General features: G+C 41.9%; 1 long non-coding RNA gene across 2 annotated transcripts in view; it reads left to right on the forward strand.

Annotated features, from left to right (window-relative positions):
• The first annotated feature begins 749 nt into the window (after positions 1–749).
• LOC133213876 (uncharacterized) overlaps positions 750–20,968 on the forward strand; it is a 59,196-nt gene continuing 38,977 nt past the window's right edge. For both annotated transcript variants that reach the window (XR_009725922.1, XR_009725923.1), the window contains exons 1-2: positions 750–2,006; positions 19,804–19,893. This is a non-coding gene — a long non-coding RNA (uncharacterized LOC133213876). The remainder of the gene's footprint in view (positions 2,007–19,803; positions 19,894–20,968) is intronic.

Consider the following 20,968-nt stretch of genomic DNA (forward strand, 5'->3'; position numbering starts at 1 on the left):
AAGGATCAAAGCTTAATATAACTATTTTAGGCCAAGAGTTCAAAATGCTACCATTCATATTATAACTTAACAGGAAAGCATGAGTTACTTTTTCTCCTAATAAATCATATCTTCTTGAGTTATGCTTTTTTTTTTCACTGGGGAATTAATTCAGTTTTTCCTATTCTATAGCCTGGGATCCTAATCTCAAAGCTTGCATCAGTCTATTTTCATGCGTCCATTTTGAGTCAATTATTTGGAGCAGAAAAAGTTGTAAAACTAATTTATATTTACTGAATGAGAAAATAATGAATACTTTTCAGAAAGAAACATGGATTTAGAATGGCAGGGGCAAAAAAAAAACCCAACAAACGAACCCCCCAAACCACCCCACTTTTCCTCAGCTTTTCATTTTTACTTGTGAATTACATTTTTCTTTTAGCTTTCTGCTTAATTCCAGCAAGTGATCCTCACAGCCACTCCGTTTGCAACCTGGAGTTTTTGCACGGAAGGGGTTATTTTAATTATCTTTTAAATGCGGTATCCTCAGCAATAGCTTGCACAAATTGCTGTGTTCTCCAAAAAGTGCTGGTGGAGTGCTTGATTTTACCCTGGAAAACATTTCGGTTTGAATGCCAACCAATCTGCCCTCCACACTGAGATTTACTAACATTTTCCACATTGCATTTACAGCCGGACCGTGCGGTACAAGGAGATAACACCCGCGCCCCGCACGCCCCCCACAACCCCAGCCTTGCTCTGCCCTCATGGCAACGGCGGCCCTGAGCGCGGCCCGCCTGGCGGGAAGCGGGGCTCCCCCTAGCGGCCGTGCTCCGCACCGGCCCGCTGAGGTACCTGGCCATTGGACGGCTTGGTGACCCGTGCTGCCGGGAGCAAGCTGCGGGTGAGCACGGCGGGGAGCGTGGCGACAGCACCGGTACAGCGGGCCCTGCACGGCGTGAGGGGGAAGACCTGGAAGGTTTCCTTGAAGGGGCAACCCTAGAATACTGGTTTCAGTCTTTTCATTCTACACAAGCACCTTAAAAGCCTGGGCGCTGTGGCTGCATGTCTGTCATACTCCAGCCTTTGTATCAGGGCTGTGAACACTGCCTCAGAAACAGGGCATTGGAGATTGCAGCTTCCTAAGCAGTGATTCTGTGCTGCTCACAGAGTATTTATCCGTGCCAAATACCTGAGTTATGTTTAGAAGAAGACTTCAAACAACCTTCACCTCAGCTCATACAAAACGCCCTCGGATGGAAGTCAAGCACTGCACAAATCAGGAGTCACTTTTGGGGTAGCATTGTGCAAACCATGCAGCACGGCTGGCATCGGCTTCAGCTCAATGACAGACAGGTCCCCATCACAGCCAGCATCCCTCCCCTCCCAGAACCACCTGCAGTACCACCCTTTCCTTTACACCTTCTAAGTTGTTGCCCAGGACATTTTATTAGCCCTGCTCAGCTGTACAGCACAAAGAATGCATATTTCTTCCTCTGCATAGTGTTGTCTTTACCAGTAAAATTTAGCTGGGGCTTGATGTTCAGAAGGGTGAAGAGATTATGGGAGAAGGGAATAACCCGGGCCAGCTGTGTATATTCTGACTGCTCATTTAAGCAAAGGCAAGGAAAGCAGTCTGGCTGCAAAAGGTAAAATATTGCAGGCTATATCATAAGGTTTGGATGTGAACATATGTACACAATGCTTCTTTCACAGGATTCCTGCTATAAACTTTGTCCTTTACCGAGTGATTCAATCCTCTGTAATGAAAAAGCTGCCCCCACTCTGAACTTTACTGTTTTTTTTTTTTTTTCTTTCCAAAGAATACTAAGAGACTAAAACAAAAGACACAAGAAAATATACTCCAGCTTGTGTTAAAAGAATCTTTCTTGGAAAATGAAAAGCCATGGTACCACTGGGATCAGCCATTCAAAGGCTCTGAAACTTTGCCACAGCCTCCACAGCTGCTACAGGAGTTCATTTGATACAGCACTGCATTCCCTGTATGGTTAATTCACACTTCTCTGGTAGGTGACCTATCCAGCTTGTGGACAGATAGGGCACTGAGTATGAAGACACCTGAATACAGAAGCAGTACAGCTATATTTGTGTCATCTATATCCCCTAGTTCAGAGAGGTGTCATGTTAAGCATCAGCTCCCCCCCCCCCCCCCCCATCTGATTCTATTTTGTGGGTTGCTGTAAAATCAGTGTTGCACTGTCTATGTTTTTGGCTGGCCAGGGTAGCACAGAACCTAACTATACCACACATACTACTTTTTTCTAGATCTTTGTTTGCGAGTTATGTATGTATGAATGTGTGTGTGCATACAAATTGCTCCCTAAATTCTTAACTGGCTTAGGACACCTTATACTCTGATAGAATCCTGACTATGTCAGATAGGCACACAAACTCCTAGAAACATGCTGGCTCATCTTTTAATGTTGAATATTATCATGTAGCATGACAAGTACCTACTTTCTGAATAAAATCACTATATCTTATATACATAGATTCAGGAATCTATAGCAAGTCACCGTGTTTTAGTAATATAACCACAGGAGCACTACCTGAAAGCTAGAGGATTGGAAAGTGTTCAATCAACATATCAGTTTATTGCTAAAGCAAGATCATATTCCAACTGAAAGAATATGAAAATCAATATAGCAATAGACCACAGTATTTTATTAACTACTGAGTGTTTTAAAACACAACAATGTGCAAAGTCTTTGTGCAAACTGGGTGCTGTGTTTCACTTTTGGAAGTTTAATGTTATTAGTGTGTGATTGCTATTAAAAGATTCAGTCCAGTAAATACAAAACTGACAGATGTGCAACAATACAGCAAATTCTAAATATGCAGGTGATGCACAAAGAGTCCAGAATATTTATTCCTCAAGTATACTGTGTTTGTTATATGATAGCTGTTAGGTATGTTTAAAGAATGACTTTATAATTGCATTCTCACAGGATGTCCGTTTGTTTTTTCAAGGAATATTCCTCAGTGTTTCTCTTTCCTATCAGATGCCTCCAGCATGATGATGAGAAGATATTATTTCCCCCTTACTATACAGGAGTATGTATCAGAACAGAACCCATGCCACACTGCTGAACTAACAATTGTTCAGTATTTTTTTCCTCTCATTTCCCTCTTTCTAGTGGAAATACCTGATCAACCTGACCAAACTGACTGCAGACATTTTTGTTGACTTTATAGGCTTTTGTTCAGACTCTGTGATACAAGAGAATAAGCCATACAGGACAAGGGTGTAATTCCATCAAGGACTTATGGTGACCTCATAAACCATGAGAGCTGGCATTGCCTTTAATGGGCACCACGTGCTTAAATTCCCATGCATCATTTTGAAAATATAGGGCTTCATTTGATATTGCAGAAGGATACCAGACCTACCATGTCAAATTGTTTCTCTTTCTTCTAAAGTAGCCACTAGTTTTATGTTACAGTCACTCCTCTTTGGTAGTGAATGAAATATGCCATTCTGGAAAATGAGTATTTTCTCTGGCAAAATGAACTTGAAAAGTATGTTTCACAGAAAAGCACATATTTGGGTTATATTCTTTTAAATAAACTTTCTAAAAAGATGGTAATAAATTCAAGGAATTATTTTGTGCAGCATTGGCGTTGCTTGCAAGTTGCTAAGTATGAGACATTTAAAATAATTAATTTGTACATCAGCTAGAAAATACAGGAATGGAATTGCTTTGGGTCAGTTGAAAAACTAGACCATGTTAAACCTGGTTTAAGTTAAGCTAGGCAAGTTACCTTAAGTAGCTAATAGCAAATGACCTCAGTTAACTAACTTTAAAGCAGTTCAACTGCATTTAGTACACCAGTTTTAGGACTTTGCTGGTAGGAATTTCCAGGGGTTGACTGGAAGTTTTAATTTGTGAATTTTTTTCTATCAATCACCTTTGTAAGGCACTTGCAGATTTTTCCTTGCCTTGTCTGTACATATCTGTAAAATATTACTGGTTATCAATCTAAAAATAAGATCTGGCACTGTGTCTATTGACTTCAGGTAAATGTGGTAATAGAGACATAACCTAAATATGTCAGGTTAGCTTTTTATCATATATGACATCAGTATATAGCAAGGAGATGCTCTAAAAAATTCTCATTGTGATGACTTCATACCAGGAAAGGATCTGTCCTTCTTAATTCTGAGAGAACAGATCAGTGAACTTCCTAATCTCCATTTTGCTCTGAACATTGTAAATAGCTAGATTGGTCCATTAATAATAAAATCTCTGTGGCACAGCTATATAATGCTCCCCTATTAGATGCATACTAGGATATGGTGGGTTTTTTTTTATTAAGATTCAGGTAACAAATCACCTTGAGATAGAAGGGAGAAAATGAATACCTTCTAGACAGATTCTTCAGAAGCTACTTACTGTGGCCTTTCTGCTGACTTAATGTGCAGTCCCTGGTATTTGTCATTCTCTGGGATAACTTTTGAACTATATGTATCACTTCTCCCTATGCCATATTGCACTGAAAAGGACATGGTTTTCACCATGTGCATGGCTCAGGTGAAATAACTGCGCATCTTAGTTTAAAAGACTTAAAAAAATTGCAAATGTGAGAATATGGGAGAAGGTTGTTTCTCCAGTGTTAGTGTCATAATACAATGGATGTAGAGTTTATACACCAAGCTCCTTCTTAATGGCACTCAGAATTATTCCAGTTGTAATCTCATAGCTGAGACAGTTAATAAATTAGAGGCATATGGAAGGCTATAGTAACCTTGGGATGCAAGCTGTATTGTACTAGGTTAGATAGTTCTGTGGAAAATTATGTATTTTTGGTTTGTTTGTACTACTTTCTCCACATGAATCGTGTATTTGGTCCAACAATTCTGTGGTTTCCTCACTTTGTGATAATAATTAACACTCTAACTAAGCAGTGATGACGTTTGTTTAAGGGCCTGACTGATTTTTGTTGCTCTTTTGCCTTATGTTACTTTCAATGTGCATTTAAAACTATTTTGGAAAATCTGAAGGTTCAGAGATTGTTGATTTTTTCTGCTTACTTTTCTCACATTTAGAAATTATTTCATGTAACCTAACTTTCAGCCTTTGAGGATGCACAGCTTGTCCAGTCCTGTGGGTCTGGGTTGGCAGTAGCAAGCTGAAACTAATGCCATCTATGCAGGGCTCTAAAGGCAGTAGGATGGGAGATATTTCCTGTTTTTCTGAAGAAACAGAAAAAATTATATAATTAGTAGAAAAGTTAATCAGTGTTAAAGTAACTATTTTTAAGAGAATATGTTAGGAGAGAAGAAAGAAAGAATATCTTAAACCTTACTTTAAAGATTCCTGAAGCTTTGGGGAAAATCTATTTTAAGAAAGATGACAATGGTTCTCTACTCCCCTCAATAATCTTGTAAAAAAGATTAATAGCTTTGGAGTAGATGTACATATTTTAAACTTCCTTTCTGGACAGAGCACAAAGAAAACCTGGCTTGTTTGTGGCTGTAGAAGAATCATAGGTGGCTTTGCATAAGAAACACAGGTAGCTGCCAGGGACATAGAGGCCTCCTTCCCTTTCCCTGTTCTTTTTTTCCGTAATAATTTTTTTTAAGTTGTTATCATTTTTTCTCACATTTTTCCTAAATAAAGTGAAATGTCAAATCAGCAGAGAATTAAAATGTATTTATAAAAAACAACCAAAAGGGCATCTGATGTTTTACAGACATTCCAACACCTTCAGGAAATTTGAACTCACACCAAAGGGTCTGATATTCATTTGATTCTCCATCTGTGCTGAAGCACATGTGTGCGCACAACACACATTGAACCACTATAGTGGAAAAAAAATCCCTGCTCTTAAATTATAGCAGCTCTCTACAATTCTTCTGTAACCACAAAGGCTTTGGTAGTTTTGAGACATTGCAGTGGCTTCGGGTGATCTGATCACAGAGCTTAGTTTTGTTAAAGAAATCCCTTTGCTGAAAAGTATGGAAAAGCTGTAGGAGAAACATGGGGAGCTGCTAGCTCACAGTGTGAGGGTAGTTTGGAGCAAAGGGGAAGGGTTCACGAAGCCGATGTGACAACAAACACCCTATAGCCAGAGTTAACGCTAGAAACATTGCAGTGTTAGCTCCCTCACCAGAAATACCCACACTTGCAGGAACGGATATACTCATTAGTCCTCAGTGGGACTATGACCTTTCCCTTTAAGTATCTGTGTGATGCTTTTGATCCTTTTGACTCTAAGGGATAGATTAAATGCATGGCACAATGTCTACTCCTGAGTGAGGATTAAGCCTGGCTTTTGGAAGCAGAACTGTATTGCCTAACCCATCATCATTTATCATGCTCTCTGGGGACCTGTTCTGCCATTTTTCTTCCCCTCCCCCCATACTTTTAGAAAATCCCCTTCTCTGGGGTTTAATATTGATCTCAGCTGCATTTGCCTTGTTTTTACTGTCATTACTTCTGATTTTACACTTAAACAGGTCTTATGTCTCAGATATCTTGTTAAACAAAGTGCTATTCTGAGGCTGAGCTCTTATGCAACCTACAGTCCTCTTAGCACATTTTTTGTGTGCATTTTAATCATAAATACTTTAAAATGAGTATAGGTTTATTTCACCCTGTATTTCAATGGAATTCCCTGAGGATAAACCTTTCCATGTAACACTTGTGTTTTGATTTAATGGAGCAGTGAAGCATGTGATTACCTTCAGGACCTGTGTAAATCCCATTTACTTCAATGAAGCTCAAGACCATGCTTTAGTGCTTCACAAAGTAGGGATGCTTAAGGCTAATATGCACATATTAGTTGAATCAAGTCTTAGCATTTTATCCATTTTTTGTTCCTGTTTCTCTTCTACACTGTCTGATGATGGAATAATTTTGGTCTTGTAGTATCTTTGCATGCTGCTTCCAAGTTAGAAGCTATGGTGGTACTGAAGATCTCATTCAGGGGAGAATAAAATTAATCCGTTCTGCAGCTGTGAACCAGAGAAGTCCCAGCAAGCTTCCCAACAAAATGAAAAAGTGATGGTATGCCATGCTGGCTCATAAAAGTGTAATTTAAGCACTGCCCTCTCAATAAACATATCACATTTAGGACACGGTAATCCCCTTCTGAACCTTATCTTACTTTTCAACAGCTCTTTGGACTCTTACAATTGATGCACTTTGAATTTCCTGTTGGTCAGGTAGCATGACTTTCTGTACCTCCCTCCCACAACCACAGCTTTGTGCTTCATTCTAAGCAAGCAGTATCCAGACACAGCCAGAAAACTGAATCCACAGTCTAAAATTCAGTAAATTCAGGAGCTTTTAGGTACTTATTTGGCAAATGCCAGAAATACTAGTACTCAGAGCTGTGGCCTTTGCACATATTGCAACAAAATGAAGGAAACTTAAAAAAAAGCTTTTCAACTGTTTTCTCAAGACTCCTGCCAGAATTTTTGCCTTCTTTTCATACTTTTTCCCTTTTAATGAACTCCTGATTTATGACAAGAAATCACCAGCACCTAGGTTTTCTGGACTTATTAAAATAGACAAATTCTTTGGTGTTAGAAAATCATCATAAGAACATATATTTTTTCCATACTAGACTGAATCATTGTAGGCAAGTGCCCTGATCCTCCTCCCAGCTATGGTCTGGAGATTGTATTTCAGCATGAGGAAAAAATAACCCTTTCCGGTTCCTGGCTCAGTAAAGTCAATGCTTCCACCGGGGGCAGAAGGATGACTCCTTTCGTATCCCCACAGTATTCTGCATTTTATCTATATCAAAAGATTTGCTTGCTCTGTCTTAGCATGTACAGGGTAGTTAATCTTCTAAAAAGGATGTATCTTCCTAGTTTCCATGTCTAAATTGCACTGGTGATTTATATGCTCACAGTCTGTTTTCAAAATGTCTTTCCTAGCTGTCTTGTATCTCTCCCCTGTGGAGCACTGGACCTTAAAATCATTGCAGTAAGGACAGGCAATCAGTCTTCTTTAGATACGTATTGGATTTTACTGGTGCCTGAGCCCATGGAACGTGCCAACCTCTTTTGCGGTTCTGGCAGGCAAACCTCAGGGAAGTGTGGAGTTTTGGTTTGGATAACAGAGGAGCTGGTTGAGACTTTTTAAGCAAAGTGTTCTTTGTTATTGTTCTTTTCATCAGATAATGCTGGGAATATATGAACAAGTTTCAGAAGGAGTTTTGGAACTGCAGGGTGGTGTTTCTCAAAATCACAGAGACATATGTTAACTCTGTATTCTCTCTTTCTACTTTTCTTGTTGCAAAGTGCAGCTCTGCTTCATTCAGGCAAGAGACTTAAAAATATAAGAATGGCCACATCAGGCAGGCCAAAGGCCTCTCCAGCCCAGCAGTCTGTCTGACAGTAGTGAGTAGTACATGCTTAAGGAATGTGCCTGCTTAAGGCTGAACATATACTGAAATGTTCTGACTCAATGCCAACTGGAGTCAGTCATGTGCATTTAATTCTGTAATTATTATTATTATTAATAATAATAATTTTTCAATTAATATTTCTAATCACTTGTCATAGTATAAAATTGTAGCATCTGCCAATATCCTGTAAAAAGTCTTCACAAAGTTTGCAGGCACCTTGCATGAGGTGTCTTACATGAAGACTCTCTACTTCAGGTTTGCCAACCACTACTTTTAATTGATATCTCTAGTTCTAGACTGTGTTTCAGTCATAGAATGCATAAGTAACCTCTTCCAGTGTTTTAATGGATATTACTTAAAACAAAGGAGACCTTTTAACACCCAAACAGAAAGATGGAAGTGTCTGAGACACCTCTATAGCGTAAAACATTTGCTTGGAAGTAGAAATCTTAGGACTGTCAGGTCTGCCTGAATTCCTGGGTTATTTCTTGCTGTCTGGAATGACTGATGAGACCTCCCTTTGCTTTTCTCTTTGAAAGGCCCTTATTTCATTCCACCATAACATGAGGAGTGAGGGAGGGTGAGAAGAGAAATATGACGTGGGACTGCGAAACAAGTCAGCTCTAGCTTCCACGCTGGCAAGTGGGATGAGATTTACGCAAATTTTATATTCGGTCTGAACATTGGGGGTTCAGTTAATTTGCATACACATAGATGGTGCTATTTGAGACAATAAAGTACCTGGGATACCTATAAGGGGCTGGCAGATAAGGAAAACTTGAGTCTTTCTGGAGTGACAGCTAGTGAGCTGCCTAGGTATCCTCAGGGTTCCACAAAATACACGTTTGGCAATTACACTGAACATGCCATTTCTTTCATTCTAGTTCTCTTTGTCTGTGCCCTGCAGGTTTGTTTCAATTTACAGAAGTGTACTACAGGTCAGTTAAAACACCCGTTTTTGTACAATTCTTCTTATATGTGAAGGATGTGCACAGAATCTTGTTTCCTAAGAAAATAATAGAAACAACCAGTTATACTTTTAACTTACTTGCAGTAGCCAAGTTGCTTTCGTAACTCAGAAAATGTTCTACGTTTCTTCTCAAGTCTAGAGTCTTGTAACTGTTTCATCTAAAGACTTCTGGTTTCTTGTTTGTTTTGATACCTTTTGGCAGTCATTCAATCCTGCATTAGATTGAAGGAATCTCTAGGTCCATTTGACTTTGCCGAGGGTTAGATCTTTTGTCTTTGAGTATTGTTTTCTGCTGTTTCCAGGAATCTCCTCACATGAATATATGCTTCACTTAACTTGCTGTATTCAGAGGCTATATAGATCAGTGCTAGGCTATTGGTGATATCTTTGAAAGCCTTGTAAGATTTACCAAAAAATTCAGAGTTTACTAAAATGAAGATTATAGGGCAGTCAAATGACTGCAACTGAAGAGAGGTAAAATAGTATTAAAGCAAGCCAGTAAGATATATAGACATCCTTTAATACATGTTAGTTGCCAATGAAATATGAATTGATTTCAAGACTTACTTTTATTTTGTGAGTTAATTGGAGCTGATATAAATTCTCATACCAACTCTTTCTTTTCTGCTTGTAGACTCCATGTAAGTATCCATAACGTTCTGTGGGCTGGAAGGAGCATCTGGAGATTGTGTATTATAGAATAACACAAAAGACCTTTAACACCATCAAGTCCAACCTTTACCCCAGTACTGCCAAGTTCACCATTAAATCGTGTCACTAAGGACCTCATCTACCATTTTTTGAACACTTCCCTGGGTAGCCTGTTCCAATGCCTGATCACCTTCTCTGTGAAAAAAATTTTCCTAATATCCAATCTTAATCTCCCCTGGTGCAGCTTGAGGCCATTACCTCTTGTATTATCACTTTTTACTTGGGAGAAGAGACCAACCGCTACCTCACTAGTGCAGTCTAACCTCCTCCTCAGAGCAAGTCCAGTTAGAGCAGGCTGCTCAGTGCCTGATCCAGTCAGGGACTAGATCAGGGATGGAGACTTCACAGACACTCTGAGCAACTATAATGGTTTGAGGGTTTTTTAACTAATGTTTTTTGTTTTGTTTTGTTTTTTCATCTAGTAAAAGTTTCCAGTGTTCCAACTTGCACTTGTTGCATCTTGCCCTCACGCTACACACCTCCAAGAGTCGTATTGCACTGTAAGAGACAAAACAAGTTCCAATCAGGATACCTGTGATTTTTACAGGGTGATTGCTTTTACTACAGCCTTGAATTCAGATACAATGTTTGAATGGTATCTTGTTGTGTAATTCCAATTCTGACATCAACTTCTAGCATTTGAAATGAAGTTCTTGAGAATCACATCTTATATGATGGCTTGACTTTAAGGAGTAAGTATTGTTTTGAATATTAATGCAGTCTGGCTCTTTGGATTTGCATTCTTTGTTCACTTACTTCCTTGAAAGTAGAACTGACAGGCAGGTTGAACAGAAAAATGGATAGGCAAACAGCACTATTGTGGGTAGTTTAGTTTTGGAAAATTTAACTAGAAATACTGATTTTCCATTAAAAAATATATATATTTAAGACCATCCCATAATAAAAGGAACTAATTTAGATTAAAAAAAAGGTTTTTCCTCTTTTTAAGTGTAAAATCAGTGTTAGATTTAGCAGTTTCTAAGGTCATGTCTATGCTAGAAAATTATCCAGCGAATGTTATGAGTGCCTAAATGTCTGTACTACTAAATTGTTGGAATAGTCTCCTGCAAGTTTTTATCCTGAGACAATTACTGATCTCCTAGAGAGCAGCTTGGCATGATTTGGGAGCTAGCAAAGACCATGGTTCGTGCTCAGTAGGCAGTTTTGGAAAGTAAAGAAAGTTCAAAAGTATATACAGAGTCCATTCCATATTATTTGCCTTATTAGGAAAGAATAGTCATTTGCCTATTAAATTTTACTTTTACAGACTTTGACATTTTTTACCAGACTAAAGCAACTCAATTTATACAATTTATTATGTATAATATAATATTATACAATTTCTTTCTGGTGGATCTATTTTCAAGAGTCTCACAATTACCAGTACAGAAGGAATGACTGAGTTTCTGATCTTGACACTACTTTTAGTTTATCTTTATTCCTTTTTAACCACAGGTTATTATACGATAGAGAGCCGGAAGATGGCAGCGGTGTTGGCGACCGCCCTGTGGGTGCAGGCCGCACAGGTGCCGCTGCTGCCCTGGCCCACGCGGAGGGCCCGCCCTGTGGCCGCCGCCGGGGGGCTGGGTGGTGACGGCGGGAGAGGGGGGGTGGCGCTGCGGGAGCTGCTGGGCCCGGCCTTGGAGCGCGGGCCCCGCGCGGTGCTGCTGGTGCTGGAGGACAGGCATGGACATGACGTCGAGGTGCGGTTCTAGGCCGAGGGCTGGGGGGCTCGCGGGTCCTTCGCACTGGCCGATGTCCATCGCCGGGTCGCCATTGTGTTCCGGATGCTGGCGTTCCTGGGTCCCGGTGTCTGGCAGCCCAGGAGTGCGCATGTGGAACTGCAGCGCCCGTTTGGCTGGCGGCGCGGCGCGACCGTGGATTTCTGCTGCCTGCCCCGTCAGGAGGACCTGCAGTGCATTGAGGAGAAGCACGAGCACACCCGGGATACTTTCCGCTCCATCGTGCAGCGCAGCCCAATGCCCGGGGGGGGGCACGGGGGGGGGCAGTGGGGAGTACTGGAGCCACAGGGGTGTATTTGGGGTCCCTGGGGTATTTGGGGTCTCAAGGGTGTTATTGAGGTTTTAGGGGGGTATTGGCTGTTTTACGGACACCCCCTTGTCGTGGGGAAAGAACTCACATGCCCTTGCGAAGTTGGGAGCTATGCTGGTGGTGGCTTATGCTTCCGGTAGGTTTTCCCATGCCAGTCAGGTCTCAAATGAAGGGTCAGACAAAGTGTGTTCATGGGCAGGATGGGCACACTAGCCCTCGGGCAACCATCCTAGGAGAAGGACAACTCCAATTTTAGACCCGGGCAGATGGAGCTCGTACTGCCCTGTAAGACCATCCATCTAAGAGAAGGATACTCTAATTAAACCTACGACCTGAGGACTTTGCTGTCACCGTCCAAGCTCGCTAGGCCCTGGCAGATAAACCTCAGGTGTAAAGGGTGAGGCCAGTTCTGCGCACGCTGTGCCTCACCTAAAATAAATCCACTACGCAGGCCCGAAGGGTTTATCCACACTTGCAAAGCCCTGTAGCAACAGGCGAGGGACGAAACGGCAGGTGATAAGGTGCACTGGAAGTCGCAGACCCAACCCTGCATGGAGGTGGTTCAGGACATTGGTCGCTCAAGACTGACCCAGGAGATAACAGTCTTGTTCGGCAGCATCCTGAATGACCAAGCAGCCTTTTTCAAGGACAGCACTGCTTGCTCCATATGGAGAGAGGCCTAGAAAAGGTGGCCTAACCAAAGCTCATCTCCCCCTTCACCTGGTTGGCTAGCCACGGCCAACGGGCATCTTCTATTGCGGTCAATTAAAGACAAAGAGACAGAGGCATACACCTGCCTCCAAAGGTGTGTCCAGATTGACACTCGCATGTTGGAACATTAGAACCATGCTTGATACAGTGAACAGTGGGTGTCCTGAGCACCGTTCTGTGCTAATTGCCCATAAATTGTCACGACTTAACATCGATATTGCTGCAGTCAGTGAAGTTTGTCTTCATGAGGAAGGTAGCCTCAAAAAACATGGTGCTGGCTATACACTCTACTGGTCAGGCAAACCCAAAACTGAAAGTCATCTTTCTGGAGTTGGCTTCATGATTAAAAACTCCATCATCTCTAAACTTGAAAATTTGCCAATAGGTCATTCCGACCGTATTATCTCCCTACGTCTTCCACTACACAATAAGCAACATGTTGTTCTTTTCAGCATATATGCTCCAACTCTGCAAGCTGACCCTGCAGAAAAAGAAAAATTCTACTCTGACTTGCGTCACCTCACTCAAAAGGTTCCTATAGAAGATAAGATCATAATCCTTGGTGTTTTCAACGCCCAAGTAGGAAAGAACTTCGAAGCCTGGAAAGGAGTACTGGGCAAGCATGGTGTTGGCAGCTGCAATGATAACGGCCACCTCTTACTAGAGTTCTGCGCAGAGCAACAGCTTACCATCACCAACACTATCTTCCAGCAGAAAGACAGCTGGAAGACAACCTGGATGCATCCTCGATCTAAACATTGGCACCTCATTGATTATGTTTTAGTGCGCCAGAGAAATATTCATGATGTCTGCCAGACCAGAGTGATGCCTAGTGCAGAATGTCAAACAGATCACCGCCTTGTGCATTGCAAACTCAATTTCCACCTCAAGCTCAAACCTAAGAGTGGCAGCATTCCGAGGAGGAGGCTCAATGTTAATGATCTCCAAATAGCTGCAGTGAGGGACAGCTTTCAGACTAACCTTCAAACGAGGCTTGAAGACCAACTTACAGATTCTTCTCCTGAAGCGCTTTGGCAGCATATTAAAAACAGCATCCTGCAGTCCTCTGTAGAATCCATTGGGTTCTCCTCCAAGAAAAACAAAGACTGGTTTGATGATAGGAACCAGGAGGTCCAGGAATTTCTGACCAAAAAGAGACTTGCTTATCAAGCACACCTCGCGCAGCCACTCTGCCATGTAAGAAAAGCAACCTTTTGTCTTGCATGTAGCAAACTCCAACAGAAACTTAGAGACATCCAGAACAAGTGGTGGCTCAACCTAGCAGAAAAGATTCAACTATGCGCAGATTTGGGTGACCACAGAGGATTCTATGAGGCTCTGAAGGCAGTGTACGGACCCACATTTCAGGTTCAAAGCCCCTTACTTAGTGCAGATGGCCAAACGCTTCTTACAGATAAAATCTCCATCTTGAATCGTTGGTCTGAACATTTTTAAACCCTCTTTAGTGCTAATAGTGTAGTCCAAGGTGAAGGAATCCAGCACATTCTGCAACATCTGGTGAAAAATGAATTGGATTTGGCCCCTACCATGGGAGAGGCTCTTAAGGCCATACAGCAGGTGAAAACTGGCAAGGCATCTGGGGTTGACAGAGTTCCACCTGAAATATGGAAGCATGGAGGCTAAGCACTTCATGCTAAATTCCATGAGTTAGTTGTGCACTGTTGGGAACAAGGTAAATTACCATCAGACTTTTGTGACGCAATCATCGTTACTCTGTATAAGAAAAAAGGTGTCAAGTCAGACTGCTCAAGCTACCATGGTATAACCCTGCTCTCCATTGCTGGTAAAATTCTTGCAAGAATACTATTGAACAGACTAGTACCCGGTATCACAGAAGAACTTCTACCTGAAAGTCAGTGTGGCTTCAGAGCTCATAGAAGTACCACAGACATGGTATTTGTTCTCAGACAACTGCAAGAAAAGTGTAGAGAACAGAACATGTAACTTTCGTTGACCTCACCAAAGCTTTTGACACTGTGAGCAGAAAAGGCCTGTGGCTGATCTTGGAACGATTAGGATGGCTCCCCCAAGTTCCTCAAAATGATCATTCTGTTACATGAGGACCAGCAAGGCCAAGTCAGATATGGTGATGCATTCTCTGAGCCTTTTCCAATAACCAATGGCGTGAAACAAGGTTGCATTCTCGCACCGACTTTCTTTACAGTTTTCTTCATCATGATGCTCCAAAGGGCTATGGCAGACCTCGATGAACAAAACGGTATTTATATTCGATATCGTACCAATGGTAGTCTATTCAATCTAAGGCGACTGAAGGCCCGCACTAAGACCCTAAATCGTCTTGTCCGTGAATGCTTTTTGCTGATGATGCTGCCCTTGTTGCTCATACAGAAGCAACTCTGCAGCGTTTAACATCTTGCTTTGCAGAGGCGGCCGAGGTTTTTGGGCTGGAAGTCAGCTTGAAGAAGACAGTAGTCCTCTACCAGCCTGCACCACAAGAAGATTATCGCCATCACCATATTACCATTGGTGAGTCAGAGCTTAAGACAGTTCAGCTATCTGGGAAGCATCATTTCCTCAGATGCCACGATCGACAAAGAGATAGACAACAGAATAGCAAAAGCATATCTAGCCTTCGGAAAACTCCATAAAAGAGTCTTGTGTAGCAAACACCTGAAGAAAAGTACAAAGATCAGTGTTTATAGAGCCATTGTATTGTCTACTCTTTTACATGGGTCTGAATCATGGGTCATCTATCATCATCACCTGCAACTCCTCGAATGCTTTCATCAGCGCTGCCTCCGTGCAATTCTGAACATCCATTGGACTGACTATGTGTCTAATATCACTGTCCTCGAAGAGGCAGGGGTCACCAGTATTGAGGCCATATTGCTGAAATTGCAGCTGCGCTGGGCAGGGCACATCTCTAGAATGAAGGATCAGTGCCTCCCCAAGATTGTGTTTTAGGAGAACTTGCCACCGTAGCTGCAAGAGGGGTGCCCCAAAGAAGAGATATAAGGACTCCCTGAAACAATATCTTAGCCTTGGCCAAATCGACTATCATCAGTGGTCCGCCTTGGCTTCCAATCGGGAGACTTGGAGGCACATCATACATAATGCTGTTGACTCCCTTGAGAGTTTACGAAGAACTAGTCTCGAGGAGAAAAGACAACGCAGGAAGAATCGCGCCCCACCTGTTCCACCCAAGGAGACCTTCTGCTGTGCTTTTTTGTAGCCAGATTTGCCTATCCTACATCAGCCTTCTTAGCCATCAGCACGCCTGTAGTAAGCGTGGGCAAAGCCCTTCCTAAATCTTCGTTCGCAAAGTCAAGCCATGGTGATGATGTTATATGATAGTGGTGTTCAATTTACTTTTCTCACTTTGCCATAGTTAAAAGTAGAATTTGATTCTCAGATATTAAATCCTTCTTCTTTGCAGCTAATAGTTACTAATTTGTCACCTTTGTTAGAATGGGAATGAGAGAGATACAGAATTTCACCCGTAGTGGGTGCTGAACAGTTGTGAATCCAACACCAGGAGCTAACTTCCTAACTCTTACTCATTTGCCACCACAATGGACTTTGCAGTCATTCTTGCATTGAGCCAATGTGTTGAGCATCTGAATGTCTAGTCCTTGGATATTTAAGGACCCGGGATTCATACTATCAATCAGTAGCATTTAGGGACATCACTCTTCTTTCTGGATCTATACTCCAGAAATTTCAATAGGTTAAAGTTGTAATTACTTTTAAATATTTTTCTCCTGCTGTGCATCAGACAATCTAGTCCCCTAAGTTAGGTATCCAGATTCCCAGAACATAGGTGCTTCAAGCCAGGTTCTAGAATAGTTAACTAACTGACTGAGGAAGCACCTAAAGTCAAAAGCAAAACAGTGAACTGCCCAGAGCAAGTGAATAGGTAGTACCCATTTCCTGAAAGTCAAAAGGATGCCTCTAAACTATTTTTGATGATATGAGCAGAGGTTACTTGAGTGTTTCAAACTACTCTGGAGTAAAAATAAAAGATACCAATTTGTGCTTTTAAACCACGCTTAGAACTGTAGCAATGTGCAGCAAATTATGTCAGATCCCAGGGAAAAAAAAAATTTCTCCAGTGTTTCAGTTGGCATTGCTGAAGACAGCATCTGTTACTGTATTTTTAGAGACAGGTCTTGCTGGTCTTGTGCTAAGAGAACCAGCTGGGTTATGTCCCTCAGGACATTCAGGCATACATTTGTGACACAGATGTGTGACAGAGTGCAGTGAACAGAGGCAACCAGGAGATTCACCAGTCTGTGGCAATTTGTGCAGTGCACAGAAGGTTGCACAGAAGAAGGGCAGAAACTCGGTTGAGGATAGTGTACACATGCTCAGCAGTGGTGGTGACCTGTCACAGAACAGCAACAAAAGCAACTTGCTCTGGCATCAACTCAACCTGTGGGAAGGTGCAGCTCTGCAGGTCTGCTAGTGGACGGATGCCTCACTGAGGTGTCCTGGTTTTGTTTGGGATAGAGTTAGCTTTCTTCCTAGTAGCTGTTATAGTGCTGTTTTGGCATTAGGATGAGAGTAATGTTGATAACACACTGATGTTTTAGTTATTGCTAAGCAGTGTTTACAGTAAGGCAAGGACTTTTCAGCTTCTCACATCACCCCACAAGTGTTTAGGCTGGAGGGCACAACAAGCTGGGAGGAGACAAGACAGCTGACCCAAACTGGCCAAAGGGATATTCCATACACATATGATGTAATGCTCAGCATATAAACTAGGGGGAAAGCTGGCCAGGGACTGCTGCTCAGGAACTGTCTGGCAATTGGTCAGTGGGTAGTGAGCAATTGCATTGTGCATCACTTGTTTTGTATATTCTAATTCTTCTATAATTTTGATTGTTGTTCTATTATTTATTATAATTACTAACTACTTCTGCTACTACTAATTCTCACTTTTCCCCTCCTCCCCTTACTTCGCTCCCCTCTTTATGTCCTATTAAACTCATGCTATGAATTTTACTTTTTTTCTCAATTGTCTCCCCCATTCCACTGAAGAGCATGTGAATGAACAGCTATGTGGTGTTTAGCTGCCTGCCAGGTTAAACCATGACATGTGGCTAGGGCTGGGGGAGGATGGTGTCCTGGTCTGCAAAATCTGTGTACTAATACAGGATCTGTGTCACCAAGTAAAAGAGCTGCAGGAGGAGGTCTACAGGCTACATAGCATCACAGACAAGAAAAGAAGTTTGATGAGATATTCTCTAAGACCTTGTAGCTGCAAGAGCCTGAATTCCACCTGGACAAAGTGAGGGGAAGGCAGAACCCCTGGCATTGGAGACGTCACCTGTTGGTGAGGGCTGAAAGCTTCTGACTTCTGGCATAGGACTCCTGCTCTGTCTGCAGACCTGCAGCTACAGAAAAGGCTCAGTGTTCTGATTGCAGACAAAGAGCTGGGAGGTGTGCCTACAGGAGAACCTTGAGCTTGCTGAGCCTGAGTCTCAGCAGCACAAGGGGCAATCAATACACTGAAACAAGGAATTCCATTTAAACGTGAGCAAAACCACTTTCCCCGTGGTCACGGTAGTCAAGCAGTAGAACAGGATGCCCTGTTTGTGGAGTCTCTACACCTGGTGATATTTAGAAATGCAGCTGAACATGATCCTGAGCAACCTGCTCTAGCTGACCTTCCTTTGAGCAGGGGTTCATAGCAGATGATCTTCAGAGGCCCCTTCCAACCTCAGCAATTCTGTTTTTCTTTGACATGGTGAGTGGAAGGTCATGAAGACATATCATAACAGGATAAATTACTCAGTGGGGAGTGATAAATTATGAGCTTCTGGTACCCAGACTAGTTCATTAAAAGCCAGTTGAGGTACATGTGACCTGTGTATTGCTGTGCAGGCATATTCATATGCGGAAACATCTAGTTTCTGAATCCAGATGGGGCTTAAGGAAAGTGTAGCCAGGGCAGTTAGTTCTACTATGAACAGATGTCTGTTTCAAGAAACACATTTGAAAATTGAAAAAGAAAGCACTTAGGGCATTTAGGCACTACCTGATTTAGGTGTGAATCAGGCCTTTTTGTATGATAGTGGTTTTTTTTACTTGGGTTTCTGAATTTTCTGTGAATCTGTACTTCAAATGCTTAGGTTGGTCATCATTTTCCATCTTCAGGCCTAGTCATGCGTAACCAAGAGAGGAATGAAAAAGTTGACATCCACCTCCAAAGAGAAAATGAAAAGAGACTTTTGACTGTCTTTCTGTACATTCCTACCTTTGAGGCCATATCATTGCTGTTGCTCTGTGCCAGCAGCTTTGCATTCTTAATTTGAATGTGTATGTAAAATGGATGACCCTCACCTTCTTACAGCTGTGCAACTATTATAACCTTATAACTTCAAATAATGTTTTACAGCTGGGGCACAGGGCTGACATAATACATGTGGTTACTTACGTCTTTATATATGGTATCCTTCAGTTCCAGTATGTGTCCGCTGTTCCTCAGTAGGGCAAATATTGACATACCGTATTTTGCATCCCTTTATCTCTTACACTTCCCTTTTATCCAGATGTAAAAAACTCTTTCCTAACCTATTCTATCTCTACTGCTATGTATGTTGACACCAGTGGACTTGTGAGTGAGTAGGCCTGTCAGCAGTGGGTATTTTTCTCCTCCATTGTCACTGGAATAATGACTTCTCTTGCTTTATATGGTTTTGTGTCCTACAACTCAATAATCCACTGCAGACGTCAGTGTTTGCCTGCAACACACCAGTCTGTAATATGCCTAATAAGCCTAAACAAAGGAAATCCCTTGACTTTAAGACAAGAATGTGTCCTGTATTAGTATTCTGCAGACTAGAGAGAAAAATTGCTATCCTCCTGCATTTCTCTGTAAAGTCAGAGTCATTTCCTATACCTGCATGACCAGATTCCTTTAAACTACAGCAAATAACACAAAACATAATTATTTTACAACAGTAAAATTTTATTTGCTATTTTACATGTTTTCCTTGTTTTTTGTTTTAAAGGAAGAATATAAACCTTCTAGAACAAAATGTGCTGAGGATGGCTTTCAGCTGCCACGTTCTTACCTAAAGCCAAGTGCCTTGGAAGTGCAGGTATGTTTACATCTGTGTTTTATTTCTGGCCCACCTTTAATAAAGATGCAGCAACGATAAAGCAAAACACAGCACAACATGATAATATATGGCACATAATAAAGAACTGCCATAAGTACACAGGGGGCTCAATTTTGCTTTCACCCTATCTCTGCAAAACTCCATTGTTCAATACTAAACCTTTACAATTGTCAGAGTTCCTTGTGGTTCAAAAGGAGACATTTTCCAGAATAATGAGGTCACTGGTTCCCAGTTTGCCATTCCACAACATTCTGTTTATTCCTAGAATCCCTGTTCTTTCAGCAATAGCTGATGCTCTCTATAGCTGTTACTCCTGAGGGAATTGAGACTTTAAACATTCATTAAAAAGTGAATTGCTATTGTTGACAAAATACAGATGGCCAAGCATGAACTACTGACACCTAGGACTACGCTTCAGTGCAGTACATGGCAATGTGGCTATGTGAATGGTCTGGCTGCTTTTACCAAACCAGCATGTCCTTGTTACCAGATTGGCCCTGCTGTATGCTTATATTCCTTTGACTAATTGTGGCACAAGCTGTTAAAGTAATTTCTTTAAAAAATGAACTGAAGTTATTTCAGCTTTTGAGAGTGAGAAAAGATTGGGTTTTTCACAGCAAAACTATTAGCAGACAATATTCATACAAGGCTCAGCTCACAAAATAATTACCCAGAGTCAGAGCTCTGCTTCAGGCTGCTGCAAGCATAGCACTCAATGACTCCCAGAGGCTCTGTCTGAACTGTGGGGTGTGTGCCATAGCCATGTCCCTGATCATCCAGGGGGGACCTGGCTGGACCGGAAACCGGGCGTGGGGGTGGAGGGTGGAAGGGAGTTAGCATGGAGGCAGGGTGCAGCTGGGGTGTGCACACACACACACACACACACACACACACATGCTGCTGTGGGAAGCATGCCTGGATTCCACAGGTTAGACATAGCCATAGCTTTAAATCAGCCATGTATTTAAAGAGTTTATTAAGGTGCAGCCGACAGACTTAGCCTCTAGAGTACAGTTAGATGCTACACAAGGTTGTAACACACAGCATTACACTC

The sequence above is a fragment of the Neopsephotus bourkii genome, unplaced genomic scaffold (genome assembly GCF_033783945.1).
Source record: "Neopsephotus bourkii isolate Nb327-2 ecotype Australia unplaced genomic scaffold, CSIRO-AGI_Nbou_v1 NB_855, whole genome shotgun sequence".
Classification (NCBI taxonomy): Eukaryota; Metazoa; Chordata; class Aves; order Psittaciformes; family Psittacidae; genus Neopsephotus; species Neopsephotus bourkii.